Below are 14,278 nucleotides of genomic sequence, written 5' to 3' on the forward strand. Positions count from 1 at the left end.
GGAGAGGGAGAAGCAGGCTCCCTGGGGAGCAGAGAGCCCGATGCCGGGCTCGATCCCAGGACTCCAGGATCATGACCTGAGCCGAAGGCAGACACCTAACCAACTGAGCCACCCAGGCACCCCATATTAGGCTATTTTTAGTGATAAAAAGTTTTTTAAAAGTTTCAACTCTCCAGAATCTGACTCAAAACGTCCTGATATTGTATTCTTTTTGTTTTTGTTTTTGTTGTTGTTGTTAAAGATTTTATTTGACAGAGAGAGAGAGAGAGCATGTGAGTGCACAAGCAGGGGAAGTGGCAGAGGGAGAGGGAGAAGCAGGCTTCCAATGTGGGGCTCAATCCTAGGACCCTGGGACCATGACCTGAACCGAAGGCAGACACTTAACCCACTGAGCCACCCAGGTGCCCCCCCCTGATATTGTATTCTTTTCTGTGATCAGAGTCAGGGATAAAGAAATCTATCTTCTAGCACTGAATACGAATAGATTTGGGTGTGTGGTCAGACCTATGAGTATTACAAAGAGTGGATAAGCTACCATTTAAAAACAATAATTTTATGCTGTAGTAGTTCTATTCCTTTTAGCTTGATATAAAAGAGTAAGAGGACAAAAAGAAAATTAACATTTATCAAGTGCCAGTGTTATATGTCATTTATACTTAGTCACATACATCATCATTAAAGTTCACAGGAATCCTGTAACAGGTAATGTTTCCATATTGGTCAAGGAAGAAACTGAAGGTTAGAGACTGGGAGGGCAGAGCTGGAATGCACACTCAGGTCTGCTAGCTTATGATCTTTCCACAAAATCACTTAGGCACAAACAAAAAAACCCTTAAAATCAGGTAGGGCTAAAAATGAACTATTGGGACTTCATCAAGATAAAAAGCTTTTGCAGAGCAAAGGAAACAGTCAACAAAACCAAAAGACAACTGACAGAATGGGAGAAGATATTTGCAAATGACCTATCAGATAAAGGGCTAGTATCCAAAACCTATAAAGAACTTATCAAACTCCACACCCAAAGAACAAACAATCCAATCAAGAAATGGGCAGAAGACATGAACAGACATTTCTGCAGAGAAGACATCCAAATGGCCAACAGACACATGAAAAAGAGCTCAACATCACTTGGCATCAGGGAAATACAAATCAAAACCTCAATGGGATACCACCTCACACCAGTCAGAATGGCTAAAATTAACAAGTCAGGAAACGGCAGATGTTGGCGAGGATGCAGAGAAAGGGGAACCCTCCTACACTGTTGGTAGGAATGCAGGCTGGTGCAGCCACTTTGGAAAACAGTATGGAGGTTCCTCAAAAAGTTGCAAATAGAGCTACCCTACGACCCAGCAATTGCACTACTGGATATTTACCCCAAAGATACAAATGTAGTGATCTGAAGGGGCACATGCACCCCAATGTTTACAGCAGCAATGTCCACAATAGCCAAACTATGGAAAGAGCCTAGATGTCCATCAACAGATGAATGGATAAAGAAGATGTGGGGTGTGTGTGTGTGTGTGTGTGTGTGTGTGTGTGTGTGTGTGTGTATAGATATATATATAATGGAATATTATGCAGCCATCAAAAAATGAAATCTTGCCATTGGGTATTATGCTAAGCGAAATAAGTCAATCAGAGAAAGACAAGTATCATAAGATCTCACTGATATGAGGAATTCTTAATCTCAGGAAACAAACTGAGGGTTGCTGGAGTGGTGGGGGGTGGGAGGAATGGGGTGGCTGGGTGATGGATATTGGGGAGGGTATGTACTATGGTGAGTGCTGTGAATTGTGTAAGACTGATGAATCACCGACCTGTACCCCTGAAACAAATAATACATTATATTGTTAATAAAAAAAAAAGCCGGTAGGATTAGACAAAGTAAGAATTTCTTATTAATTTCTTTTGGTTTAGATGTAATTTATATCTGCAGGGGAAAAAAGTGAATAAAAGTTATTGCATAAGGATGCTTATATTCTACACTTCTTTTGATGGGGGGCAGTAGAAAGAGGTGAGATTGGAAAGTGTACATTAAGCGATACATAAATTCCGGGTTTTCTGAGTTTTATTGATTTTCAAAAGTTAGTTTCAGGATTGACATTGATGTTACTATTCTATCTAGTTTGTAGGGACATTGTAAAGCTATTGAAGAATTCTATAAAATTCTTAGGAAAACTGCTATAAAATATAAAGGTTATTTATATTTCTGTGTACCTAAAATACTTTGTTCTTACCTTAATTACTGCACCCACCATACTGCATTCTTAGCACTTCTCCACTTTCTCTATCTCTACCAGAAGGTGGGTTTCTCCAAGACAGGGACGTAGTCTTCACCATGGTATCCATAGTAACCTGGACAGTGCCTGAAATATAATGTTTAGTAAATGCTTATAGAAAAAACAACAAAAGGATTCATCTTTCTAATCCCAGTTTCCGTCTTTCTTTTTTTTTTTAATCCATGTTTTTTTTTTTTTAAATTTTTTATTTATTTGCGAGAGAGAGAATGAGAGGCAGAGAGCATGAGAGGGAGGAGGGTCAGAGAGAGAAGCAGACTCCCTGCTGAGCAGGGAGCCTGATGTGGGACTCGATCCCGGGACTCCAGGATCATGACCTGAGCTGAAGGCAGTCGCTTAACCAACTGAGCCACCCAGGCGCCCCCAGTTTCCTTATTTCTGAAATGAAAAGATAGTAATACTCTCCTAGATCCCTTGTCAGGACTGTCATGACATATGCTCAAATACTGTTTATTGGAGCTATAAGCCACAGACATAAAAGGTGTTATTGTGATGATTACTAAGGGAGTAATTATTTTACCTAACATACATTTTTTATTCTAGCTAAAATCTTTTTTAAAGATCTAATACATTTCAGGAAAGAGAGGTAGGGTATTTTAGGTAATATGTGGTAGTAATCTCCATCCTTGGGCTCTAGAGTTGAAGGAAAAGAAGTACCTACACCAGAGATGAGAACAATCTTTCACTAGGTGGCTCTCTTTTCCGTGAGTGGGTGGCGCGTTGGTGCAGTGAGGGATGACAGGGGGCATTGTACGGCTGCAATCCCCACGCTTCACACCACATCACAGTAGGCTGTGGCAGCAGGAGGCGCAGGGCATAGTTCAAGTTCTGTTTCGTTAATGATAATCTATTCTTGGGATTTATTTCAGAGTAGCCTGTACTTTCGTTTCCTCCAAACCTATACGTGATGTTCCAAACAGACATTGGTCTAGTCTTGTTATAGGTGTGGTCTCAGGGAAGGATCTTGAAAAGTGCCTCTCTACCTAGCATGGAAACAGCATTAACTATCTAGTGAGGGCTGCATTCCGGGGGTGGGTTATAAGTTATACATCTACTAAAGTACTTGGGTACTGCTACGTAATGGACGCCACAATATAATTTGTAAAATGTCAAACAAGTCCTTTAGACCATGAGAATGACCATTTCTCCAGCTACTTCTCACACTCCATAGTATTATTGACCCCATTCTTTATTTCTGGTTTTTAGCCCCAAACCTGACACAAAATACACCTAATACTTTCAAAAAGATTTGTTCTAAGAATGAAAATCCTTTTCCTAGGTGCCTTTCATGGGTAGTTCGCGCCAGTATCTAGGTTTTGGTCGATAGTATTTTACCCAACGTTTTCCTCTCAGACCCAAAAGATACAGAGTTCTAAAACACCGTGGACCCATCAGAGAAGTCTGCAGAGGGAGGAACTCAGGTCGGCCTTTAACAATCAAGTGGGACCCCCACTGGGGGGTGCCTCTGAGACGGATGGCAGTCGTGGGCGTCTCACCACGTTCCTGGCTCTAAATGCTGGAAAACCACTTGTCAAGTCTCCTAGGATGTGTTCCCACACTTACTCTGGCGGCCTCCCGGCAGCAGGAGGTGGCTCGGTCGCCGCCAAGGGCGGGTGCGGGCGGCAGTTGGGGGATTTCGGTAAGGGGTCGACCCGCCAGGAAAAGTCTGAGGTCCCTGCCCGGCAGGAGAGGAATCTGGGTCGTCGTGTGCCGTTCTCCTCCCTCAGGGACCCCGTCCTGGCGGGATCCCGCCTCTCCGAGCCCGAGGCAGTCCTGGGGAAACCCCTCGCCAGCCTCACAGCTTCCCGCCGCCACCTCGCCCGGCCGCCTCGCCCTCCATGCTCCAGACAGCAGCTCGCCAGCCTTCAGGCCCGGCGTCTTCCTCGCAGGCCCGGCCCTCTCCACGCCCCGCACTGAGAGGAAACTGGAGGTGGTTCCCGCCCGCAGGCGGGTGGAAAAGCCCACGGTGAATGCCTCGGGGTCCCCCCATTGTTGCGGGAAGGGGAAAGGGAAGAGGAAATGAACTTCACTGCCCAGGAGAGCACTCGGATTCCCAACCTGGGGGAGGCTTTTAGACGGAAGGGAAGCCAAGGGGGAACTCTGGGCACTTTCCCGGGAATCCATTCGCCAAGGGAGGGTCCCCCAGTCCGCACACATTGGTTACTATGACAATACAACCACAGCCTCCAGTTGCCATGGCAGCTGCTTATCCAATCCGATTGGTTTCCTTTCTCTTCCTCCCTGGGCTCCACCCCATCCCCTTCAACAGTCTCCTGGCGTGCAGGAGGAGGGGCCCCAGAAAGGGGGAGGGGGTCCTTAGCATCACTCTCTGGGGCGCGAGGGAAGACTAGAGTTGAGGGACTGGCGGGCGGAACTGTAAGAGAAAGGGGCAGCGTTTCCGGTAGGGAAGAGTCGAGGAGTGGAAAAAGGAAGAGAGAAATCGGGTGGAGTGGAAAGACGGGGGAAGACTTTGAGTGTAACTCCTGGTTGATTTGGGCTCGATGTTCCCGGTGAGGCTGGGGTTGCCCCCTCGCGCGGGAGAGGGGTGGATTGGCCGGAAGCCGCCAAACGCCTCCAGCAGGCCGCTCAGCAGCCGCACAGGCGCCTCACAGCTAGCCGATCCCAAGAGGGAGCGCCACAGAGAGGCAGAAGTCACCCGGAGGGACGGGCGCCACTGAAATCTCGCGAGAGGGACCCCCACTTCCTTCCTCTGCTTCTCCCTCCTCTTTCCCCCCGCCCCCTTCCCTTCTCCCTCCCCCTCCCCCCTCCCGGGTCGGAGTGTCCCTGCGCCCCACGGGCCAGAGCAGCAGCGAGAGCAGCTTTCCCCGCTCCCTCCCCCTCGCCTCACTCACCCCCACGCCCCCCGCCGAGCGAGGAGGAGCCGGAGGAAAGGAAGATGGCGGCGGCCGCCAGCACCCGCGGTGCCGCGGGGCCGCTTCGAGGAGCCTGAGAGACCCACAGAGGCTTCGCGGGAAGACGCGGCGGCGGAGGATGAGCCTGCAGAGCGCGCAGTATCTCCGGTGAGTGCAGAGGTCGCCCCTGTACGTGGGGGGAGCTGGTCGAGGGTTGGGGTACGGAGCAGCAGACACAGAGGTGGTGTGTCGGGGTGGCGGGGGAGTTGCTGTGTCCTCTTCTTCCCCGGCGGGGAGGCGGGGGCTGCGAGGGGATCCGCGGGAGGGAGCGGGGCGGGCACACTCTCGGGTGCCTAGCCCCCGCGGGCCGGGCTGAGTTCCAGCGTAGCCAGCTAGTCCTGGTGCCGGGAAGGAGGTTAGGGAAGCGTGAGAATGTGTGTGTGCGCGCGCGCCCCCGGGGGTCGCAGGCTCGCTGGCGGGGGGCGGGGGGGGGGGGGCGGCGGCGACCCCGAGTGGAGGTGGGTGTGGAGTCTGATCCGGGTGGTGGGGGTAACGTTGTGTGGTGTGGGATTGGTTGGGGCGATGCATGGGGAGAGGACGAGGTGGAAGTCTGCACACCTGGGGGAGGGGGGCGAGGACGGAGGACTAGAGGAGAGGGAGACCGCTGGGAACCCGAGTTTGTTCTTTATTCTCGGGTTGAAAGTGCTGAGGAAAAATGTCATCTGTAGTTAGTTGGGTGGGGGTGGGAGCATAAAGAGGGGGGAATGGATGAGGAAGTGAGGGAAGAGGGAGGTACTATGGACGGTGTTGGGTTCCCCAGAAGAAACTGAGTTAGAATTAGTGTAGTCGGAAGATACCATTCTGAGAGTCGTGTGCATTCATTAAGAGTGGTGTAAGGAACTTGTATGTCGGTGGTAGAGTGACGCATGGATCCAGAGCTCTGTGTGCGAGTATGTGATGTGTGTCTGGGGTGGTGTAAAGGGAGCCACTGATAAACATTTTAGGAAGGGTAAGATAGATACTTTGGATCCAAGTATGTGATGGTGAGAGCATATTGAATGGAAAGAGACCAGCGATTGTGCAGCCAGGAAGATTCCATGGAAGCAGAATAAAAGCTTGGAGGTAGAAGTAAAAGAGGGTCGAAATCTTGATGGCAGAGAAATTTAAGGTTGTTAGAGACTGAGATTAATTGGAGAGTTGCTACTTCTTAGAAAAGGGGAAGGAAGACCTTAAAAGGGATCCTTTTTGTCTTTCAGGAGCAGAACTAAGGCAGGCTTATGGGAAGATCTTTTAAAAAAATGGTTTCATCCCTTGTAGAGGAGGGAACTGGATGGGACAGAAGTCTGAAATGAGCAGAAGCATCACTTTAGCTGTTTAGTGAAGTGAAAGTATTGATGTGTGATTGGCTTTATGCATATTACAAGAGAAGGTAGGTAGTAAGTGATATAGGAGAGTGAGTGGCTATTCTACTTATGAAAGTAGTAATAGTTTCATTAAGCGGAATGTGGAGAGAGTAGTGATGAGATCTTTGAATTATGGTTGAATGCTCTAGTTTAACAGTGACAGGATCCACACAATGTGTGTGCTCAATGACTATAGGGTAGTTGGAATGTTATCTATCACAGTCCTTTTTCTCCACTATTATCCTTTTATTGTTTAACATATCAGATCAACTTAATAAATAAAACTGTGGGAAAGATCTATGGTAGATGTTGTAGAGGGAGCTTATGGGACTCATTAGGCTAGTACTTAATTTTAAGGAATTTGCAGTTTAGTTTATTAGGCAAGTAAATTAATAACAGCACAGAGTAAACTATGACAGGTATCAAAAAGATGCCAAGAGTCTGAAGGCAGAATATTACCTGAGCAATTGGGGGAAATCAGGAAAAGCTTCCTTTGTTCATTTGCTCATTCATACACTCATGATTCATCAGTCATTTTGTTGATCACCTATATGGGAGGTATTGTCCAACTGCTGAGAATAGAAAAAAACTCCACCCTCTTCTTACAGAGTTTACAGTTTGTTAGGTTTCAAGGAGAAAATGGCACTTAAAATGGACCTTTAAGGATAAGCAAAATTCTGACAGGTGTGGATTGAGAATGGGGAATCCAATGGAAGGAGACTGAGCAGAGATACGAAGATAGGAAGGATGGGGGCCAGGGAAGATGTCTAGTCTAGTTAAACAAGAATATAGGATGATGCAGCTGGAAAAACTTATATAGATTTTTTTATAGATGAAGTTCGACCTCTTCCTTTTACAGATGAAGAAAGTATAGTACAAAGAAGTAAAAATTGTTGAGGACCATATAGCTGGTATGTGGAAGCTCTGTAGGTCTTCTAACTCCATATCAGCCATACTGTGTGACATGTCTGGGTTCATCCATTCTTTCCACAAATATGTATTGAGAGCTAAGTATATACCAGTTACTCTTGTAGGTGCTGGGGATACAATGGTGAACAAAAGAGTGAACATAGAAAGACATATTCTGGTAGAATTCTGCAATCAATAAACATATGAACAGATAAGTTTGTCAGGTGGTGACCATTAGGAGGAAAAGGCAAGGTATGGATATCTTGTTTTATATAGACAGGGTGATCAAGGAAAGCCTATTAGGTAAGGTGCCCATATTTGAGAGGGTCTTAAATCATGATCTGTAGTTTATAGTTAAAATGGATGAACAGTGGAGAATCTGAGATGCTTTGTTTAGAAGAGCATTCACATGCTCATTGATAGGTATCAGGGAGGTGAATCTGTGTAATGTAGTAATGGGCAGTTAGGACCAGAAATAAGGTGGTGGAAAAGAAAGGTACGAAAAGCAGACTGGAAGAGTGGTGATAATTTTAATGGGAAGATTGGTTGGCTTTGAGAGGCTTCTGTGTTAATGTGTTTTATATTTTGCAAAATCAGCATAATAGGGAAGACTTATCCTTAGGTTGTGGAATCACTGGTAGACCACTTGAGATGATTTGAGTTCTTTGAAGAAGGGAGAAAAGATTAACAATGAAAACCATGTTTAAATAACTTATATTTTCCAGCTGAAGTTGAGTAAGCAAAATTGAACAGACGTAGGACCTTGAGTCCCTTAAGGATTCCTGGGAGCCAGTCTTTTCTCAGTCTTGTACATCTATTCTAAGTAAATAAAGCGAGTCTTAGGGCTAATAGTAGTCTGGGACTTAGAGGGTAACGGGTAATAAAGACTTGCACCAACCCAGATTTCCCCTTTCCTCTTCAGATAATCATTCTATTTAAAATCGGCTGTCAGGAGGCTAGAGAATGTCTTCAGGGAAGCATCATGTTCACTTTCTTTTCTTTGTAGGAAACCGAACCTTTGATTTTTAGACAACTTGGGAAGGATGCTAGGTATTGCTGAACACGTGGGGTTTGGGATATAGCAGTTATTCTTTGTGACCTTGACTTTCAGGAGAGTTTTGTTGCCTACCTTTCTCAATGGTATAAGACCATGACTGGGCAATTTTTATACTGCATAGCTACAGATCTTTTTGTGTAGATGAAAATTAGCATTGTATCAGCTGAATTAATTTGTTAGAGTAAATGAGCTGGGGTGTCTGGCATTGAAATGGTAAGATTAACAATGAAAACCATGTTTAAATAACTTACATTTTCCAGCTGAAGCTGAGTAAGCAAAATTGAACAGACATAGGACCAGACTTTAAGATAGCAGTTTCAGAAGAGTGAGGTATGAGGTTATGAAGTAAAAAGCATCAGTAAGATGAAGATAGAGGGAATTCAAAATCAAGTGGACTGAATTACTCTTGAGTTGTAGAAATAGAGCAGAGATGAAAGGAAAGAAAACCTATCTTCTGCTTGGGAAAGCAGGTGATGTTCTAGGCAAGACATGATGGACATTTTTTTTTTTTTTGGAGGAGAAGTGTCTTTTTAATTTTTTTGAGAAGTGTCGTATTTTTAAATAGATTGACAAGACTCCTATCCAAATGAATAAATTGAGAATACTTTCCTACATTTTATAAAAATAAGAAATGGTTTTAAATGAGGGTCCTAGACTGAATATCGTTGGAAATTTATTACTCAAATTGAAGAAAATTTCAGTGTTTTCTCTTTCAATTTATGACAAAATGGAAAGATCTTAAAGACTTTGACACCTCGAGTAGAAGAAAAGGGTATATTGGATATTGTTCATTTAATAAGGGGTGGGAGGAGGGTAAGGATAATCCATGGATGAAATAGTAGATGATGTATATCATGCTTTAAAACAATAGTATTTTAGGGAATAGAAATATGGGAATTAACATATCAAAGTTGGAAAAGCAAGCGTGGAGAAAGTATTGAAGTACCATATAGGGAAGACATAATCAAAGTTGTTTGGAAAGTTGAGAAAATAGAATAATCATAGCCAGAGGGAATACCAGTCAAGTAGGTCAAATCCTGTTACAAAAGGTGGCACAGGTGCCACTGAATGACTTCTGCTGCTCTTGCGGGAGGCAGCAGTCAGTACTCTGTACTCCGTCCAACTTTGCTCCTCTCCTTCCTTCCCTATTCTTGTCTTTTTGCTTTAATTTCATTCTGTGCTATAGGTTTTTCAGGGAGATCCACTTTAAGTTGATCCCTGGTATTAGACCCCTTACAAGAAACATCTACAGATTGTTTTGTTAGAATTTTTTTTTTTTTTTTTGCACGATACTTGTGTTAACACAGAGGCTGCATTCCAGTGGCACACTTCTTTGTCAGAAACTTTGTTGCCAGAGGTAGAAATAATGTAACAGCCACAGGGTGGTTTTCTGAGACAGCAGAAAAATGATTATCATTTATATACTAATTAAAATATCCAGTAAGTTGTTAAGATAAAATGTGTCACTGTAAATCTTGGGATACAGGGAGATAAAAGGTGGAGATGAGGCTGAATAAAGTAGCAAGCAGAGCCTTTTATCCTAGCCTGGGGAGAGGAGCAGGGAAGTTAGTGGGAGCAGTTGGGTAGGAATATGTATACTAAATCGGTTCTGGAAGATTCTGGTAATTCTGGACTGGGCATTCACTGTCTCTAGAAGCTTCAAGAAATCCTATAGCATAATAGGAAATCGTATTAAAAAAAAAGAAATCCTATAGAGCACACGCACACACAGGAATCCTATAGTACATGCTGATTCTAATTCATGTGATTAAGAAGTTCTCCCCCGGCCCCTGCACAGGATTTAAAATAAAATAGCTTTGGTCCCAGAAAATCAGCCATACATGGTAAAATTGTTGGGGAAAAAAATTGCTCTCTCTTGAGGCTTATAACTCTGTTTTTTTGTTATAATGGTTTTAATAGCATTTTACCTGCTTGAATATTGACTGGCTAAATTATTTTGGCAGTTAATTTCTGCTTCCCTTGTGGTTTCAGTTGGATTCAAAATGTATACTTCCTGTCCTAGACTGTTTCATTGCTTTCTAACAGCTGCTGTGTTCTAACTTTGTGGTAGATGAAACAACTTCTGAGCTTTTGTTTTGTTTTTTTAAGGTGCTCTAGTAAGATCTGGACTCACTAGTGTAACAAGTTTCTCAAGGCAATTTTGGGGTAGAGGGTGGTTCCGACTTTACAAGGGCTAGTTTGTTTTATAGTGGATTAATATTGTTTGCAGCCTCCAACTACATCTCTAATCCTGTCTAGCCTTTCAGATTTTTAGTTGTAGTGGCATGTAGTGGCATGTAGTTTAGGTGGGTTCATTTACCTGATTGATCTTGTTCAGAGAATAAATTATTAAGCACATGTCTTTTGGATAGTGGATTGGTCATCTGTGTGTGGGTATTTTGGCAGGTGGTCATCACATGTCATTTAAATTTTACAGTCAAGCTGTATTTTAATTTAGTTGTTGAATTGTTGTGGATGGACTTATTAGTGGTCTAGGAGATTGTAACTAAGAAAGGCTAATCAGCAGTTAGAGGAATATACAGGGATGGAGTTTTGGCAAACATGTCACAAGGTAAGTGAGAACTTGTATATTCCTTTCTCGTTAACATGTAAGTGGAGCTCCTTAGGAAAGTTGTTTTCACTGCTTGAGACCCAATTTTTAGTAGGAAGAGTAGATGTTTAAGAAATTGTTTAAGAAAACTTTAGGAGTCTCAAGTAGACTAGGTAGCAATTTTGTTTCAGTTTTTTTCTTCTTTGCTTCATTTAGAACAGGGTTTCTTAACCATGGCACTTACTGACATTTTGGGTCAGACAATTCTTTGTTGTGGGGAGCAGTCCTGTGCATCAGAGGATGTTTAGTAGCATCCTTGGCCTCTACCCACTAAATGACAGTATCATTCACCTCCATTTTTGACAACCAGAAATATTTCCACACATTGCCAAATGATCCTTGTGAGTGCATATCCACTCTCAGTTGAGAACCACTGATTTAGAAAATATAAATAGGAAGGTTATATCATACATGCACAGCATAAATTCTTTTTCTTATTTTCTCCTTCTTCAAGCCGTAGATTACTTCTTAGGCTTCTCTTAGCTGTTTTCTCTTAGGTGTAATAGTTATCATGTTTTGACTTGGTGAAAACTTGTACATATTTTAAATGTATTTTTTAAAGTCTGTTTCATTTTATTGGCTGTTAATACTATATGCAGAGCACAATTATAGGGGCTTTGCCTGTGGAAAACTGAAAGATACTGGAGAAAGACATTTAAGTAACTATAATAGCAGATAAACTAGAAAGTGCTATGATAGAGAAACAGAGGTACTATGTAAATATAGGGAGGAAGAACTTTATTCCAACAGAGGTGGAGGTGGGGTGAAGAAGGTATCTTGGAGGAGGTGAGATTTCGTCTGGGTTTTGAAAGATGGATGGGACTTTTAAAAGTGGTATTAGGAAAATTGCCATCTCAGGCAGGAGGAACATCTCATAGCTCCTTTACTCCAAATACATTTTTAAACATTTCATTTACTCTCATTTAATACATGACATTAGTATTCTAGCCAGGCCTTTCTAAGTTTTTCTTAGATAAGATAGGTTATGGGACGAGAAGTAGAGATGTAGAAGTGGTGGTTCTGAATACATGATGGCTGCTGTAGACGGCTGAAGGGGAAAGGCAGTTTGGTTAGAGTCTGAAGGATCCCTTTTCCTGTGTGCTTGATCATAGACCATTTCTCCAGAACCTTAGTTCAGTTCTTTTGTCTCTCCTCTTTTTGTTTGTTTATTTTATTTATTTATTTATTTATTTATTTATTTATTTTTTAACTTATTTTTTGACAGAGAGACAGCGAGAGAGGGAACACAAGCAGGGGGAGTGGGAGAGGGAGAAGCAGCAGGCTTCCCGCCAAGCAGGGAGCCCGATGTGGGGCTCGATCCCAGCACCCTGGGATCATGACCTGAGCCGAAGGCAGACGCTTAACAACTGAGCCACCCAGGCGCCCTGTTTATTATTTTAGTCTATTTAAATATTCCCCCTAATAGTCTTTTGTGGACCACTCTCAGTTTTCTCTTAACATTCCTTTCCTGTTCTGTTTTCCCTTTAGATTCTGTCCTTCCTTACCGAAATTTCTTATGGCTAATAATTTCAAGTTTGCCCTATAGTTTGTTTTTACTTTTCTATACCATCTGCTTTTCCTTAATCCTTTATAATCCAGCTATATTTCCTTAGCACCTTATTGGAATTGGTATTTCCAGAGGTGCCAAAGAACTGATGCCCAAATTCATCCACTGATTGTTTTTCTTTCTCACTTATGCTGACACTTTTGTTTTCCTTTTTCTCTGTCTCTCTGCTTCCCTCTCATATGCATCCATTCATCCCTCCCACAAATAAACATTCAGTTTGGCCCAGGCTATATATCCCACGTCCCTGGGGATAAAAAGAGGATCTATTGTCAAGTAGTTTTACCAGGCCCTACAAACAAGTACCTAATTACCACATAGTTCATAGATGCTATGGCTTATACATAGGGGCCTTAGGGGAGTTCCTGAAGTCTGTTGTTTTTAGCACTGAGATTCCATGATTCTGAATATCCTACCTTTTTATTTTGTTTTCCTGGTTTGCCTTGCCCCATCAGTGGCAAGAAGAAATGCATAGCCCTATTCCTCTTTTTTCTCTTCTTTCGTTGGTTCTTTTCCTCAGATACCATATCCCCTCGCTGTCACCACATCATCGTTGTTTAAAATCTATCAAATGTTTATTTAGTACAAATCATTGTGTTAAGTCCTGGGGAGATACATGTATTAGATATCATGTCTCCATTCAGAGAGTTTATAAACTATTTAATGGAATAGGCATAAACATAAAATAATACATAACAAAGTACAGTTGAGTATAGTAGTTTAGAGTATGGTCTCTGGGGCAGAATTGCCTGGATTCAAATCACAGCTCTACCACTTTACTGGCTGTGTGACCTTGGACAAGCTCCTTAAGCTTTTTGTGCCACAGTTTCCAGATCTGAAAAGTGGTGATGATAATAATAATCTTTATCTCATGAGTTATAATGATCAAGCGAGTTAACTTGCAAAGTACTTGGTATGGTTCTGGCACATAGTAAGTACACTATGTAAGCTTTAGTTATAGATAGTGCCTGAAAATTAGCCTCTGGCATTGACTAATCTGGTAATTTTGCATAGCTACCTTCTGGACATTCCTAATTTTAGAAGTCTTTCTGTCATAGCAAAGTCAACACTCTTAAAGGTAAATTGGTTAATTCTTATTCTTCTCTTCTCACCGTATCCCTCATGTTTCCTCATTTTGCTCTTTGGTGCTGCCACTCCCCATCCTCCCACCCAGGTTTAAAGTCTTGCAGTCATCTTTGAGTTCTCCCAGTGTCCTCAGACTGTTCCACACCTAAACTGCTTTTGGAAATGATGCCTTCCTGTTTCCTCTTTTTTCTCATGTCTGGCACTGTAAGCTTTATGGCCCTGCTGTTGAAATAGTCTTCTACCTGATACCTTGCCTACAACTCTTGCAAGTAGCAAGAACAAAGTGTTTACTTTGGGTTTTTAAACATCGCCCACTAGCCTCTGTTTTTGAACTAACAACATCTCTGGGTCTTGATTTGTTTCTTGTTAAAATGGAACATTGATCTCATAAAGTTGTCAGTGTTAAACAAAACAATAAAGATTTATGTATGTTTAGCAAATTTTGGTTCTCTTTCACACTGCACCTGTCCCCCTGCCAGTTGATCTTTTACATTGCTCC

The 14,278-nt window shown here is 42.9% G+C and overlaps 2 protein-coding genes across 4 annotated transcripts in view; one reads left to right on the forward strand and one right to left on the reverse strand.

Moving 5' to 3' along the window:
• NMNAT2 (nicotinamide nucleotide adenylyltransferase 2) overlaps positions 1-4,167 on the reverse strand; it is a 179,180-nt gene extending 175,013 nt beyond the window's left edge. For all 3 annotated transcript variants that reach the window (XM_021682779.1, XM_021682782.1, XM_021682781.1), the window contains exons 1-2: positions 3,861-4,167; positions 2,238-2,366 (exon numbers count right to left, since the gene is read on the reverse strand). The gene's annotated coding sequence lies outside the window, so the exon portion shown is untranslated. The remainder of the gene's footprint in view (positions 1-2,237; positions 2,367-3,860) is intronic.
• A 798-nt stretch (positions 4,168-4,965) lies between these two features.
• The window catches only part of SMG7 (SMG7 nonsense mediated mRNA decay factor), a 91,344-nt gene continuing 82,031 nt past the window's right edge, over positions 4,966-14,278 (forward strand). Inside the window, exon 1 of the mRNA XM_021682776.2 lies at positions 4,966-5,317. The gene's annotated coding sequence lies outside the window, so the exon portion shown is untranslated. The remainder of the gene's footprint in view (positions 5,318-14,278) is intronic.

This window comes from Neomonachus schauinslandi, chromosome 6, assembly GCF_002201575.2.
Source record: "Neomonachus schauinslandi chromosome 6, ASM220157v2, whole genome shotgun sequence".
NCBI lineage: Eukaryota > Metazoa > Chordata > Mammalia > Carnivora > Phocidae > Neomonachus > Neomonachus schauinslandi.